Here is a 14,852-nt window from a genome sequence, read left to right on the forward strand (position 1 = left end):
TCACTGACCCTCAAAGCACTCACTCATAAATAACCTGCCCACGCCATCAACTGGGGAATGGTGGATGACACATAAGGCAACCCAGAGCATGTGTTGGAAGAGTAATGAGAAAAAATGGACCAAGAATGAAAATGAACTAGAAATGATGAAATCCATCTGACATTAGTTTTGAAAAACTGCTGCAGCCAAAGCATGATGTAATAAGTAGAATGAGTTCTCGACTGTAAACACTGAAAGACTGATAGGTTAAAGTTCCAGTTTTAGTTTACACTTTCCTCAAACAATTACTTTATGCTTAAACAGATACTTCTTTCTGAGAGTCTTAAGGATACACTGAGCCCTACATTTATCACCAAACAGCTGTGCTATAATCTCTGTTAGGCTAAAGCTGCTGCAGCACTATCTCAACATTATTTCAGGCTACTTTGCTGCTCTTGGAACATTCTCATGATAATTCTTCTTCCACAGTGCAATAAATCTCAGAAGTTATTGGGTTTGGTCATTTTCTAACAGACAATGCACATTAGCATTTGTTAGCATTCACAGATGGTATTCTGGCAAACTCTTGTAAGGTATCATGGATTTACAATGACACACAGGATTGGTCTGTGAGAGAATTCCAAATTAGGAAAATGAGTGGAATTTGTTTGGAACTCTGAGGCTTTCACATTCATTCCTGGCAATGCAGCTCGGCAAGGTTTTTCACACAGCAATTATGAAACCTTCCAAATACTAAATTGGCATTTTTCTCCCCAGCTGCTTAGTATCAAAGCTTTCATTAAAATCCAGCTGTCAGTCTGTTGTTCATTTTATATTTCACTGACAGCTACTTCTAGGATTTTTGTACCATCCACTTTTCCTTTTGTTTTAATGATTGATTTATGAGTGCAGCTAGGATAAAACTGTTAAAAAGAATTGTCTCTTAAATTTGGCCTTCGTGGCTGTAGGAGCGCTGAGAAAATGTACAGAAATATTAATTGAAAATTACTAAAATTTACTAAAAATAAGAGTATATCCCTCACTCTACAATTACTGTAAGCCTGGTTCAATGAAAGTGTATAACTGCATGTCAGGTGCAGTATCAGACATACCTAAAAGTGAGGTGCCAAACAAGTGAAGCTACAACACAGGACCACAGCATGCTCAACAGTGGAAGCAGCATGTTGTAGACTGAACTAAGAGATCCCATAACTATAATATTTTTGCTCTCATTATGCTAACACAGAATATTTACTGAGTCTGCTGAGATAAGGAAAATGTTAATTTTATCAGAACATCATTAACTGTGGCTTCCTTACCATGAGGTCTACACAAAAAAGCAAGATCATGAAACACTGCATCACTTGTTGTGATGATGTATACTGTGCCTCATTAGCATATCACAGTTAGAATTGACCTTTTATACTACATCTCCCTCAAAGTCTCTGATTCTCCCCATTAAACTACATCTCCCCCCAAGTCTCTGTCATCAATTTTTTTTTTATATAGAGACAACTGCTATGGCGGTTTCACTAGTCTAACAGAATGGGTCCTCTGCTCCTTTGGAGGAGATTGGGATTTGAGTCCTGTGTGTGGTCTCTCAGGCTCCACTGTGCAGAAGGAGAGTTTGTAGATGACTCAGGTTCACCAATCTGGTTATCATCTGGATCTCTCGATGAACGCAGCAGCTCTTGTCTCTTTTGAGGCAGATGGCTACTTTGACTGTGTAGGAGGTTGCTTCTGTGTGGCAACTAGCGCATGTCTGTTCTGTCTCACCAGACAAATATCTGTTTGGGTGAGGCAGGACCATGGATGTGGTGTCTGTTCAACTACTTGTCCATAGCGAGCTTGTTCTCGAATCCAAACTGGCTCACCTGGTTGGAAGTCTGACAGATTGCATGCTTTGCGACGTTTGTCATAGTTCCACATCTGGTTGGAACAATACTCATCTTTCTTTCTCCCTAACCTTGTCCAAATCATCAGCTTGTATACGCAACATGAGTGTGTCTGGGAGAATAGGGAGTTGAGTTCTCAGTCTTCTTCCCATGAGGAGGTCACATGGTGCTAAACCATTTTGGAGTGGAGTTGAATGATAGCTCAGAAGTGCAAGTTGGATGTCATGGGTTTTTCTTCAGCAATACTTTACTGTACGCACCCGTCTTCCAGTTTCACCATTGTCTTGAGGTTATCTTAGTGAACTGGTAGTATGGACAAAGCTACACAATGCTGTGAACTCTTTGAAGTATTCATTGGCAAATTGCTGTCCATTGTCCAAGATTACAAGGTCTGGGATTCCATGTGTTGCATGTATCTTCTTCAGAAGGAGCTTCAGCAATGTGACCCTGCAGTTGTTTGACTTCTATCCATCTGGAGTAGTACCCTACTATGATCAAGAACATCTTACCTCTGTGTTCAAAGAGGTCCCTCACAAGATGTTTCCATGGTGTTGGTGGAAAGGAAGATGACATCTATGGTTCTCTTGTCTCCTGATGATGAATAACACAAGTAATACAGTTTTTTATCATCTATTCCAGTGTCTTTGAGACCCCTGGCCACCAAACAGAATATCTTGCTCTGGCTTGACATTTTGTGATGTCCAAATGTCCTTGGTGCAGTCATTGCTGTACATTGAGTCTCAGAACTCTTGGAGTGACCAATCTCTTGTCATAGATGAATAAATCATCAACTATACTGAGGGGTCCTCTCTGTTCACAGTACGGTCTGAAAATGGGATTGTGTGGCATGTACGCTGGCCATCCTTTGACGCAGTACTCTCTGATCTGTGCATATTCTTCATCAGATTTCTGAGCATCTCTGGTCTCGTTCAGTCACTGAGTTGTTGCTGGGAGAGTTCTGGTTGTTGTTGATGCAAGGGTTTCTACTTCTTCAACAAGGACCTTCAACATCATCTTGTTCTGGTCTTGCCACTGGGATATGGGACAAAACATTTGCAGTAGTCTGCTGTTTTCCCAGAACATATTCTGTCTTTGCATCAAACCTCGTTGTCCTCTGTCTGAAATTGTTGTACATGTGGAGGCATTTTACTAACTCCTTAGAATTTATAAGTGTCACTAAGGTTTTATGTTTGTCTCTATCTTGAAGTGGAGAGCAAGAAAAAAATCTGTAAACTTTTCACAAGCCCATGTAGTAGCTAATGCTTCCTTCTCTAACACTGCATATCTCTGTTCAGTCTCTGTAAGTGAACGGGATGCGTAGCAAATTGTTCTATGCTTTCCATCTGTCTGTACCTGAAAGAGTACAGCTCCTAATCTTGTAGAAGATGCATCTGCAGCAATGATAGTGGGTAGTTCTGGGTCATAGTGAGCTAAAATATTAAGTGATATCAGCATCTCCTTGATTGTCTCAAATGATCTCTGTTGTACTTCCCCACTGACCTTCATATATTGTCCTATCATAACAGCTGACATTGTGCTGCAATTAAACAAAAGTTTAGCAGTTAACTGTTGCCTTGTACATTCTCCATGGCAATGCCTCAACCAATCAGAGTCCACTTGCCAACTAATCAGCACTCTCTTCTCGTGCAGTATAAATTGTTGTTCCCTTTACAATTGGTATATCAGTGTACCTTTCCTGATGAGGGCAAGGTGAAAAGCCTTGTTAGCATGTCTCTTTTTTCAGCAATACCCAAGTCCTGAACTACCAAATGACTAATAGTAAAATTAAAATCAGTGGGATTGGGAGATATCTCTTCATTGGCTGGAGTCATATTTAGCACAGAGGCAGATGGTTATGGTTGTTGCTTCAGGACATCACAGCCTCAACATCCTGGGGACTACCATTGACCAGAAACTTCAGCCAGACCAGCTAGATAAATACAGTGACTACAAGAGCAGGTCAGAAACTGGGAAATCTGCTGTACGTGACTCATTCCCTGACTCCCCAAAGCCTGTCCACAACTTCAAGGCACAAGGCAGGAATGTGATGGAATGCACTCCATTCACCTGGATAACTGTAGCTTCAACAACAATTAGTAGCTCAACACCATCCAAGATAAATAAGCCACAGTACTTGATTGACATCCAGTCCTTAAACACCTTAAGCATTCACTACCCCCACCACTGGTGCACCATGGCTGCAGTGTGTGCCACCTAGATCTTGCACTGCGGCAACTCACCAAGAATTCTTTGGGAGCAACTCTTAAACCCATGACCCTTACCATCTAGAAGGACAAGCGCAACATGTGCATGGGAACACAACCACCCGCAAGTTCCCCTCCAAGTTACACATCATCCTCACTATTGGAACCATATCACCATTCCTTCATTGCTGCTGTGCCAAATCCTGGAACTCCATCCCTATCACCACTTTTGGGAGTACCTACACCACATGGACTACAGCTGTTCAAGAAGGCAACTGATCACCATCTTTTCAAGGACAATTGTAGATTGGCAATAAATACTGGTCTTGCCAGTGATACACACGTGCTGTGACTGAATAAAAAAAGCTCCATTGGATGGCATAAGAAATGCATATTCCAAGTGCAATTATATAGGCACAATTAGATCCTTCACAAAGTATTCTTCAAAGGGACAAAGCATTCCTTTTTGACATAGCTGAGACTAGAATTCATCTGTAATTATAACTCTGTTTCTGCTTAAATACATTACTAACTGGGATGATGATATAACACTGTGTGAGTTATTGTAGCACTGTCCTTAATACGTTTCAAATGGAGAACTTCACCACGATCTTTCCTGTTGGCTCGAGATTCAACTTGCCCGAATCAGGCCCCTCCTATGAAACTGGTCCTGGCCACAGGTTGAAATGGTGAGATTTTGCCAACTGTTTTTTTTGGTTTGGGAAGACTCTTCGGATTGTGCTCCATTTCTTATACACATAGGCACTGGTAGACACATTTTAAAAGTTTTCTCATATTAAAAAAATTTACTATGGCCAGGAATTTTCCCTCGCTGGGCGGGCTCGGCGGGGGCAGGCGGGAACAACAAAGAACAAAGAAACATACAGCACAGGAACAGGCCCTTCAGCCCTCCAAGCCTGCGCCGATCATATTGCCTCTCAAACTAAAACATTTTGCACTTCCGGGGTCCGTATCCCTCTATTCCCATCCTATTCATGTATTTGTCAAGCTGCCTCTTAAACACCACTATTGTACCTGCTTCTACCACCTCCTTTGGCAGCGAATTCCAGACACTTACTACCCTCTGCGTAAAAAACTTTCCCTGCACATCTCCTCTAAAGTTTTCTCCTCTCGCCTTAAATCTATGTCCCCTAGTAATTGACTCTTCCACCCTGAGAAAAAGCTTCTGACCATCTACTCTGTCCATGCCACTCATAGTTTTGTAAACTTCTATCAAGTCGCCCCTCAATCTCCGTCGCTCTAGTGAGAACAATCCGAGTTTCTCCAACCTCTCCTCATAGCTAATAACCTCCAGACCAGGCAGCATCCTGGTAAACCTCCTCTGCACCCTCTCCAATACCTCCATATCCTTCTGGTAATGTGGCGACCAGAATTGCACGCAATATTCCAAGTGTGGCCTAACCAAGGTTCTATACAGCTGCAGCATGACTTCCCAGCTTTTATACTCAATACCCCTGCCGATGAAGGCAAGCATGCCACATGCCTTCCTGACTACCTTATCCACCTGCATTGCCAATTTCAGTGACCTGTGGACTTGTACACCCAGATCCCTCTGCCCGTCGATGCACTTAAGGGTTCTGCCATTTACTGTATAATTCCTACCTGTATTAGACCTTCCAAAATACATTAACTCGCATTTGTCCGGATTAAACTCCATCTGCCATTTCTCCGCCCAAGTCTCCAACCGATCTATATCCCGTTGTATCCTTTGACAATCCTCTTCACTATCTGCAACTCCTCCAACCTTAGTGTCGTCTGCAAACTTACTAATTAGCCCAGTTACATTTTCCTCCAAATCATTTACGTATACTACAAACAGCAAAGGTCCCAGCACTGATCCCTGTGGAACACCACTAGTCACAGCTCTCCATTCAGAAAAGCACCCTTTCACTGCTACCCTCTGTCTTCTATGACCAAGCCAATTCTGTCTCCATCTTGCCAGCTCACCTCTGATCCCGTGCGACTTTACCTTCTGTACCAGTCTGCCATGAGGGACCTTGTCAAAGGCCTTACTGAAATCCATGTAGATGACATCCACTGCCCTTCCATCGTCGATCATCTTTGTCACTTCCTCGAAAAACTCGATCAAGTTAGTGAGACACGACCTCCCCTTCACAAAACCATGCTGCCTCTCACTAATACGCCCATTTGCTTCCAAATGGTAGTAAATCCTGTCACAAAGAATCTTTTCCAATAATTTCCCTACCACTGACGTAAGGCTCACCGGCCTGTAATTTCCTGGATTATCCCTGCTACCCTTCTTAAACAATGGAACAACATTGGCCATTCTCCAATCCTCTGGGCCCTCATCCGTAGCCAGTGAGGATACAAAGATTTCTGCCAAGGCCACAGCAATCTCCTCCCTTGCCTCCCTCAGTACTCTGACCGCCACTGAAGCTGACCGCTGGCTGCGATCGGGGCTAGACCGCAGTTTCACGCTGGGCAAGGCGTGCCCAGCATGAAACATGTGCTTCAGCGCTCAGCGCTGCCTGTGTGGGAGGGGAAGGCGGACGAGCGTGAACTTTGGGCATGCGTGCGAGTGTGCGCTGGAAAAGCTCCTTGAGGCAGTTCAGTTTTGAAAATAAAAAATAAAGAATTTTAAGGTGTTAAAAAACATGTCGCTGCTCATGTGACTCTGTCACATGAGCAGGGACATGTTAGAAATTAGGCTGAAGCATATTTATTTTTTGATGGCCGATCGAAACCTCATCCCGCCAACCGGATGGGCAGTGAAAAATTTAATTCAATTACATTTTCAATGGCCTTAATAGGCCTTTTAATTGCTGGCCGGCGCGTTTCTGACTCCCACACATACCCACCGATTGAAATATCGTGCGAGTGCACGTTGATGTCGAGACACTCACCCAACATCAATGCGCATTTTACGCTCAAGCGGGTCAGGCGTGCGCTCGCCCACTCAGTGAAAAATCCTGCCCTAATTTACTAATTGTACTAAATTTATTAAAATTAATTTACTAAGAAGCTGATTAGCTCAATAGTTCAGTATAGTTTTTGAAAGTCCATTTTTAGTAATTTAAAGTCATTTTCAGCCATTTTCGATCAGGTTACTCACAGGTAAGACTGGACACCCCTATTAAAAGTGCTCATTCTTAGAGATAAACCCATTTTCAGCTGAATTAACAAAACTGAACCAGATTACCACACTTAAATACATCAAGAACACCTTTTAAATTAGAAGTAAATTGAAAAGAACAATTGCGTTCCATTACACTGCCCAATTGCGCTTATTCACGGAAGATTTTTATGTTTGTGATTATGCAAATAAACTAACCAGCGCAAAATCAAGTGCATTTTGGGTGCAACTTTCTGATTGTGCCCACAGTGGAAATGCTATCCCACCATATTCAAATACTTTCCCATTACATAAATCTTTCCTCAAGAAAAAGGAAAATATTTAACTTGATGGAAATTCACTAGAACAATGATCAAGAAATGCATTAATGTTTGTTACATTACACAGATTGACTTTGTGATTTAAACTAGTGTATCGCTGGGTCTTCCTCAAGCAATGAAATTTGTATAAGTTTCAAATATCCGAAAATGAGTTTAACAGCACTTGTTTAGTTCATTAAACACAAACATTTGATATTCTGTGCGACTGATGATCTCATTAAAACTGCAGTCTCTCTATGCACAATATACATTCAAAGTGAGTCAGCACTATCAAAAAAATGCTTAAGTTAGATACTTTCACGGCCATGAAATTTAGACTGCAGTTAAATAGAAGCGTTGGTGACTAAAATATATTTTGTATATATGCAATGCCTTTAAATTGTTATTCCATTTGAAATTTTCACCATTATTATCTCTTTACAAAGTTATTAGCTCCCCAAGTGGCACAGCTGGTAACAGGATCATATCATAGATCGACATAAACCAGAATGTTACAGGCTCAATTCCTGTTCTGTGTTGAATTAAATTATCCTAATCTGGACAACATAGCATGTGTGTTGGCACCAAATGAAGGCAGAATCATTCATTGCTGTTTTGCCCTTCACTGTTGAATATACTGTCAGGATCCACTGTCTAAGTTCAAAATTTAAGAAAAGCCATTGGAGTGAGGTGCCAGAGCTCACTATAAACACTGCATATAAATTAAATGTTTTTAAACATACAATTTAATATTACTACTTATTTTCTTTATTCCCAAACTTCTACAATTATGGATAAACCTCCCAATATACAACTTTCTTCAATTAATTACATCAATTTCAATTTCTAAGTGATATCTCTGAATCATTTACTTTGTTTCACATTCATTTCTTTTCTAACCAATATAATCCTAATTTCCAATAATATTTAAATTATACCACATAATATAATCTCCATTACATTAACATGTTCCCAAGAACCTGTGAACAACGCCACAAGGAATCAGTATCTCTATAAGAAGATGTGCACACATTATCCTTTTCTCCGAAGAAGGCACTGGCCAATGTTTGGGTGTCAGTACTTCTGGTATCATGTAAAATAGCAATGCATGGACTGCCCATTTAAAAGCCTCTACTAAAACGGCGGCAATTTGGGTATTGCAGCAATAGGGTAGCAAGCACTGTGTTGCTAATGTATTTTAATCACATTACCACTTCATTCCCATCCAATGGAGGGAATCAAAATCAGTCCGCACATCTCAAGCCCAGCCATCAACTCATTAATATTGCAGCTAACTAAATATTAGCATAGATTCTGCTCTTCACCAACTAATCATCAATCTAGGTCATCTGTTTTGTACAGAACTGCCTAATTTTAATTCCTTTGATTGTACTGAAAAGTCTTTTTTTCTCCCCTAGCTTTCAGGAAGTCTTTCCTAACAAAATTATACAGTCACCAGTTTGACACCCTTTTTAAGTATTTAACATTATGTTTGATTATTTTAAGTTACATGGACTATTAGACTTTTTACTCAATGTGATAAGAGAGGAATAGTGCTATTGTGGCTGACTGGATTTTATTACCATATACAACATTAACTATGCAGTTATTGATCGCAGATTATAGACAAGATGGTTTATTGCTAGTGCCCATAGCATTAAGTGAAGTAAAGATAAAGTTGTTGAATTCCTTCACCCTGTCAGTCAAGTTAAAATATTCACTTGAAGGGTATTGGTAGCTGTTGGGACTTCCTAGAAGGTTTCAGGTTCCCTCCTCGTGCCAAAGCAAATAAGCTGTTCATTCAACTGTTTTGTTATTTTCTGTGAACTGGTCATAGCAGTAAGAGATTTCAAGCAGGTTTTAATGAAAATAAGTATAATAAGTGCTATAAAGCTATCATTATCCTTTAATACTGCTGAATAACATGACATTATTCCTTCACCCCAAGTTGAAAAATAGTTTGTTTAAATTAGGCATTGATGTGTAAAGATGTTGAGGTTACTCTGACAGCTCTGCTGACAGTAAATGACTGAAGCCTCACAACAGTATATGAAACAGGCCATTTAGGGCAACAACGAACCAAGCACGAAGAAACGTGCAATTCACTAACAACCAAAATTATTAGTAAACAAAATAAAATTTGGTCAAAAGGGTTTCCCACTGAGTGTCATTGGATATCATTCATCTGGGGGAGAAAAAATACCAAGGGAAGAATTTTCCCCTCGTCGGGGGGGTTGTGCGGGGTCGCGCGGGAGCAAGCGCAAATCCGATTGGCGCCCCCGATCGGGTGTGTGCCACCATTTTTCTTGGGGGAGCCAATTAAGGCCCGCCCAAAGTGACACACACCCAGAAGTGCTGTGCCTCGGAGGTGCCTCAAGGAGATTAGGTTAAGTTGTGGAAAGTTTAATAAACGTGGAAACATTTTTAAGGACATGTCCCCTCATGTGTGAAACTGTCACATGAGCTGGGACATGTCCTTTAATTTTTTTCAAAATTTTTTATTTAATTGACAAACCCTTCATGAAACCTTATCCCGCCTGTGGGTGAGGTTTCATGAAAAATGTGAAGGCCGCCTGGGCTCTTCGCCTGTCTGCCAACCTTAAGGTTGGACGGGCAGCATTCTTAACAACTTTAATTAGTTTAATAATGGCCTTAATAGGCCTTTGACAGTTCGGCGGGTGTGTAGCCGTGTCGGCTGTGCGCCCGCCGAACTGACAATCTAAATGGCGTGCGGTGACGTCAGGACACACGGCCAAAATCACTGCGCGTCATTTTACGTGTCGGCGAGTGGGCCCCATCCCTGCTCGCCAACGGGAAAATTAAGCTCCAAAAGACTGCAATATGTAGAAAAATAAATTCAAAAAGGAATCATGAGAAACAGGAGCAGGAGCAGACAATTTGGTCCCTTAAGTCTACTCTGCCATTCAGTAAGATCATGGCTGATCATGACCTCAACAAAAATTTCCTGCCTGCCCTCTACTCCCCCAACTCCCCAGCCCCATAAATCTTTATTTCTTTGTAGAACACAAACCTGTATAACTCAGCCTGGAATACGTTCAATGACTCAACCTCCACTGCTCTCTGAGGTACAGAATTCCAAAGATAAACACCCTCTGAGAGAAAAGAATTCCTCCTCATCTCCATGTTAAGCTGTGTTCCCTAGTTTTAGATCCCCCCACAAGGGGATACATCCTCTGAGCATCTAACTTGTCAAGTCTTCTCAGAATCTTATATGTTTCAATAAGACCACCTCTTACTCTTTTAAACGCCAATGAGTAGAGGCCCAACCTGCTCAACCTTTCCTCTTAAGATGACCACTTCATCCCAGGAATCAACCTCGTGAATCTTCTCTGAACTGCCTCCAATACAAGTATATCCCTCCTTAAATAAGAAGTCCAAAACTGTATGCAGTACTCTAAGTGTGGTCTCACCAACACCCTGTAAAGTTATAACACGAGTTCCCTAATTCTATACTCCACTCCCGTGGCAACATTCCATTTGCCTTCTCAACTACTTTCTGTACCAGCATGCTAATTTTTTGTGATTCATGTACGAAAACACCCTGATCCCTCTGTACCACAGCATTCTGTAGTCTTTCTCCATTCAAATAATATTTTGCTTTTCGAGTCTTCCTGCCTTCCTGCCTCATATTTTCCCACATAATACTTCATCTGCCAAATTTTGCCCACTCATTTAACCTTTCTATATCCCTTTGCAGGCTCTTTTGTGTTCTCACAACTTGCTTTCCATATCTTTGTATTGCCAGCAAATTTGGCTACAATACACTCTATTCCTTCATCCAATTCACAGCCTCTGACCTGCTCTTGTAGGCATTGTATTTATATGGATGGTCCAGTTAAGTTTCTGGTCAAAGGTGACCCCCATGTTTTTGATGCTGGGGGATTCAGCAATGGTAATGCCATCGAATGTCATGGGGCGATGGTTAGACTCTCTCTTGTTGGAGATGGTCATTGGCTGGCACTTGTGTGACATGAATGTTATTTGCCACTTATCAGCTCAAGCCTGAATGTTGTCTAGGTTTTTCTGTATTTGGACAAGAGTTGCTTCAGGATCTGAAGAATCACAAATGAAACTGAACACTGTACCCAGATCAGCGAATATCTCACTACTGACCTTATGATGGAGGGAAAGTCATTGATGAAGCAGCTGAAGATGGTTGGGCATAGGGCACTATCCTGAGTAACTCAGGTTGCAATCTATGACTGCTGGATTTGCAACAAATCGAAGGGTCCTCTTGTTCTGGCTGGCCTCCTCAGTGGAAAAGTAGACATGGTAGCCCTGGCAATCATGGCATCCATCACTTGGGACATGTACTTGTGCACTGCAGAATCTGAAATCCTGCAGATATCACCAGCGGATCTTTGGAAGGAGCCGAAGGTGAGGAAATTGAGGGTTGTGGTAACTTTGACCACCACTGACAATGCCTTATTGACCCTGGCAGGTTTCAGATAGACCAGGAAATGTGTGTGCTGGCAGTTAAAGACAGAATGCAGGGTTAAATTTTCAAACAATTGCCTTTCTGCATATTTAAATCACCACTCCACCTGTTCCACAGGGGCTTCCTGGACATCTTGAAATGTGCACTGATTAAATGCGGGAGTTGCGATTCTTGTTGGGTTCCAAATGCACCTACACACGGACCACCCCTTGCAAATTAAAATTCCCTCCACTATTCCCACCACCTACCACCCCCATCCCAAACAGTTTAAAAAGCAATTCAAAGGTAACTTTGTAGCAACCAGACCATGATGCTAATTAAAATTAGCATGGGAAATCTAACATATAGAAGCAATATATAAAATGCCTTTATTAATGTTAGGTTGAGAATTGTTCAATTTGCATAGCTTTTGGTGATGTAACGTAAATGGAAATATACAATGACTTATTCTAAATGCCTGTTGCTATGAGACAGCAGAGAAGTTCTTATCTAGTGGACACACCATACAATTACAGATAAAGTAAGTGTCTGGTGATTGATGGTATTTCTCATTCTGTATAGAATCTGGTCCTTTGCACTGAATGGAAAGATCCTGCAATGTGCCACAGCTATTGTCTTCTTGTGAATTACCATGAACACAGTGACTGCATCCAGGCAGGAGAAAGACAATCATTTAATAAGATATTATCTTAAGCCTTCCAAATACCACAACCACTGAAATTAAAAGAGAAAAAAATTCTTGATCTAAATACACTGTACTAAGAAGAAATTATTAAGTTTTGGCTGAATAGTTATTTTCACCTGAAGCATATCACGAGTTTTTTTAAAAAATATTGCACGTAAGACACAGTGGACTGCCAATTTACTACATGAACAAGGAATGAGTTATAAAGTTACTTCTTATAACTCGAATATATTAGGTGTTTTTCCATTCCTCACTGGTATATTCTATCTATACCACATAGGTTTTTTTTTAAGTTAATGATGTCACTTCACCCTTCTTTCCAAAATACACCATAATACTTCCTATGGTTTTGTGTGTTGCTGTCCTTTCTCCCAACCTTCAGTGGCCAAACTGAGTCACTGAAGACTTCATGGTTTTCCTGGTTACCATTACGGAAAGATGACTTGGAGAGGGTACATGGGGGCAGTGGAGTTTTAATAGATCAGTCATTACAATTGTAAGTCTGTGTAGGGATGTTCTTCTCGTATTTCACTGGTACTGATGGCCTAGATTATTTATAAGACTTATAGTGTACAGGGAAAGTGTTTAAATTATTTTTTGTAGTTTTTTCATACACAGAAGAGGAAATTGCTTGGTGGTGTCACTTTGTTGTGACATCAACAGTGGGCAGATATTTGTTGTATCTACTGGTGTTTCTTCACGTGTGAAACAAATGAAAGAGAAATTAAATTGATACTTATGTTTCAAATCTCAATTTAGAACAATTTACTAAAACAATTGTAAAGTATAACTTGACATATCCGTTTGGAGTTATTAGCACTGGATTCGCTCAGAAATCGAACTGGGAAGTAAAAGTCTTAAAATGAACAGACATCTCTTTAGTTTAAAGGATTCTCAAATCATCTTTACAAGGGTTTTGTAGACCGTTAGTGGAAGAAATTAGCGTGAACTGGGTGTACAGGGGCAATTTTAACTTTTATTGTCAGGCAAAAAGCAGGGAGCAGTGAAGCTACATCCCATTTTACAGCTCGACTGGCTTTCTTTCCACTGAACCTTAATCATTTATTAGCATGTTCAATTGTTTAAGTCAGATACCTGGATACCTAAAAAGTCGCCTTAACTGATACAGTGGCACTCATTGTATAGGCGCAGCTCGGCTGCAAAAGGTTGTAAGCTGTTTCTGTTCATGTAGGCAGTTGGGGGTTGATGGGAGGGTCCCCAATGATGATAAGTGTATTCTAGTATATCTTGAAATCTCGGAAACCCTACCATCCATTGAAAGTTCTGTCCCAGTTCAACAGGTAACTCCAGTCCACAGAGAAAGTGAACAAGGTGCCGGGCCTTGTAAATATCACACCTGTCAGCTGCTTGGTGCCTCTATGGACTACAGAACGGTGGTTTTCATAGATTTCCCCTGCAGTGGCTTGCAAGGATCCACTGATATAAAAGGGGAATATACCTAGGGGAATATCGATCATGGCAATGGAAGTTGTTTGTAGGAGTGACAGAGAGGAAGCAGAGGCAGTGAAAAAAAATGTCCTCTAACACGCCAGGCCTTTAAATGACTGGCAGATGCCAACGTAATGCACCAGGTATTGCCACATCTGCATTTGATTTCAATTCATCAATTTGCCTTCCATTTTTAAAACTGTGCTGCTCATGTCCCATGCTTTGTGGGCAATTGGATTGGACGGATATAGCAGAGGAAGCTGAATGGAGGTTTCAATCTCAGTGTCAAAAAGTCCATGGGCTCCTTACACTTGTAATTGGAGGTGACGGTGAATGGGGTAAGACAGCATGAAGGAGATTGTTGGTAGAGGAAAAAAAAATGATAGGACTTACAGGATGTTTTACATTAAAGTTTGCAAGCAATACAACCTGTAATACCGCAGATTTTAAAAAATAGGAAGTGCATTTGCCTGAGGGAGATCGCATCTTTTTTATTCTTTCATGGGAGAAGAGCATCACTGACAAGGCCAGCATTCGCTGCCCATCCCTAATTACCCTTGAACTGAGTGACTTGCTAGGCCATTTCAGAGGGCAGTTAAGGGTCATCCACATTGCTGTGTTTCTGGTGTTACATGTGGGCCAGATAAAGATGGCAGATTTCCTGCCCTAAAGGGCATTAGTGAACCAGGTGGGTTTTTACAACAATCGATGATAGTTTCATGGTCACTATCACTGAGAGTAGCTTTCAATTCCAGAGGCCATGGCGT

At 41.1% G+C, this 14,852-nt stretch overlaps 1 protein-coding gene across 2 annotated transcripts in view; it reads right to left on the reverse strand.

Moving 5' to 3' along the window:
- The window catches only part of efcc1 (EF-hand and coiled-coil domain containing 1), a 79,178-nt gene that overhangs the window by 62,819 nt on the left and 1,507 nt on the right, over positions 1–14,852 (reverse strand). The window lies entirely within an intron of this gene.

The sequence above is a fragment of the Cetorhinus maximus genome, chromosome 6 (genome assembly GCF_964194155.1).
Source record: "Cetorhinus maximus chromosome 6, sCetMax3.hap1.1, whole genome shotgun sequence".
In the NCBI taxonomy this organism is placed as follows: Eukaryota; Metazoa; Chordata; class Chondrichthyes; order Lamniformes; family Cetorhinidae; genus Cetorhinus; species Cetorhinus maximus.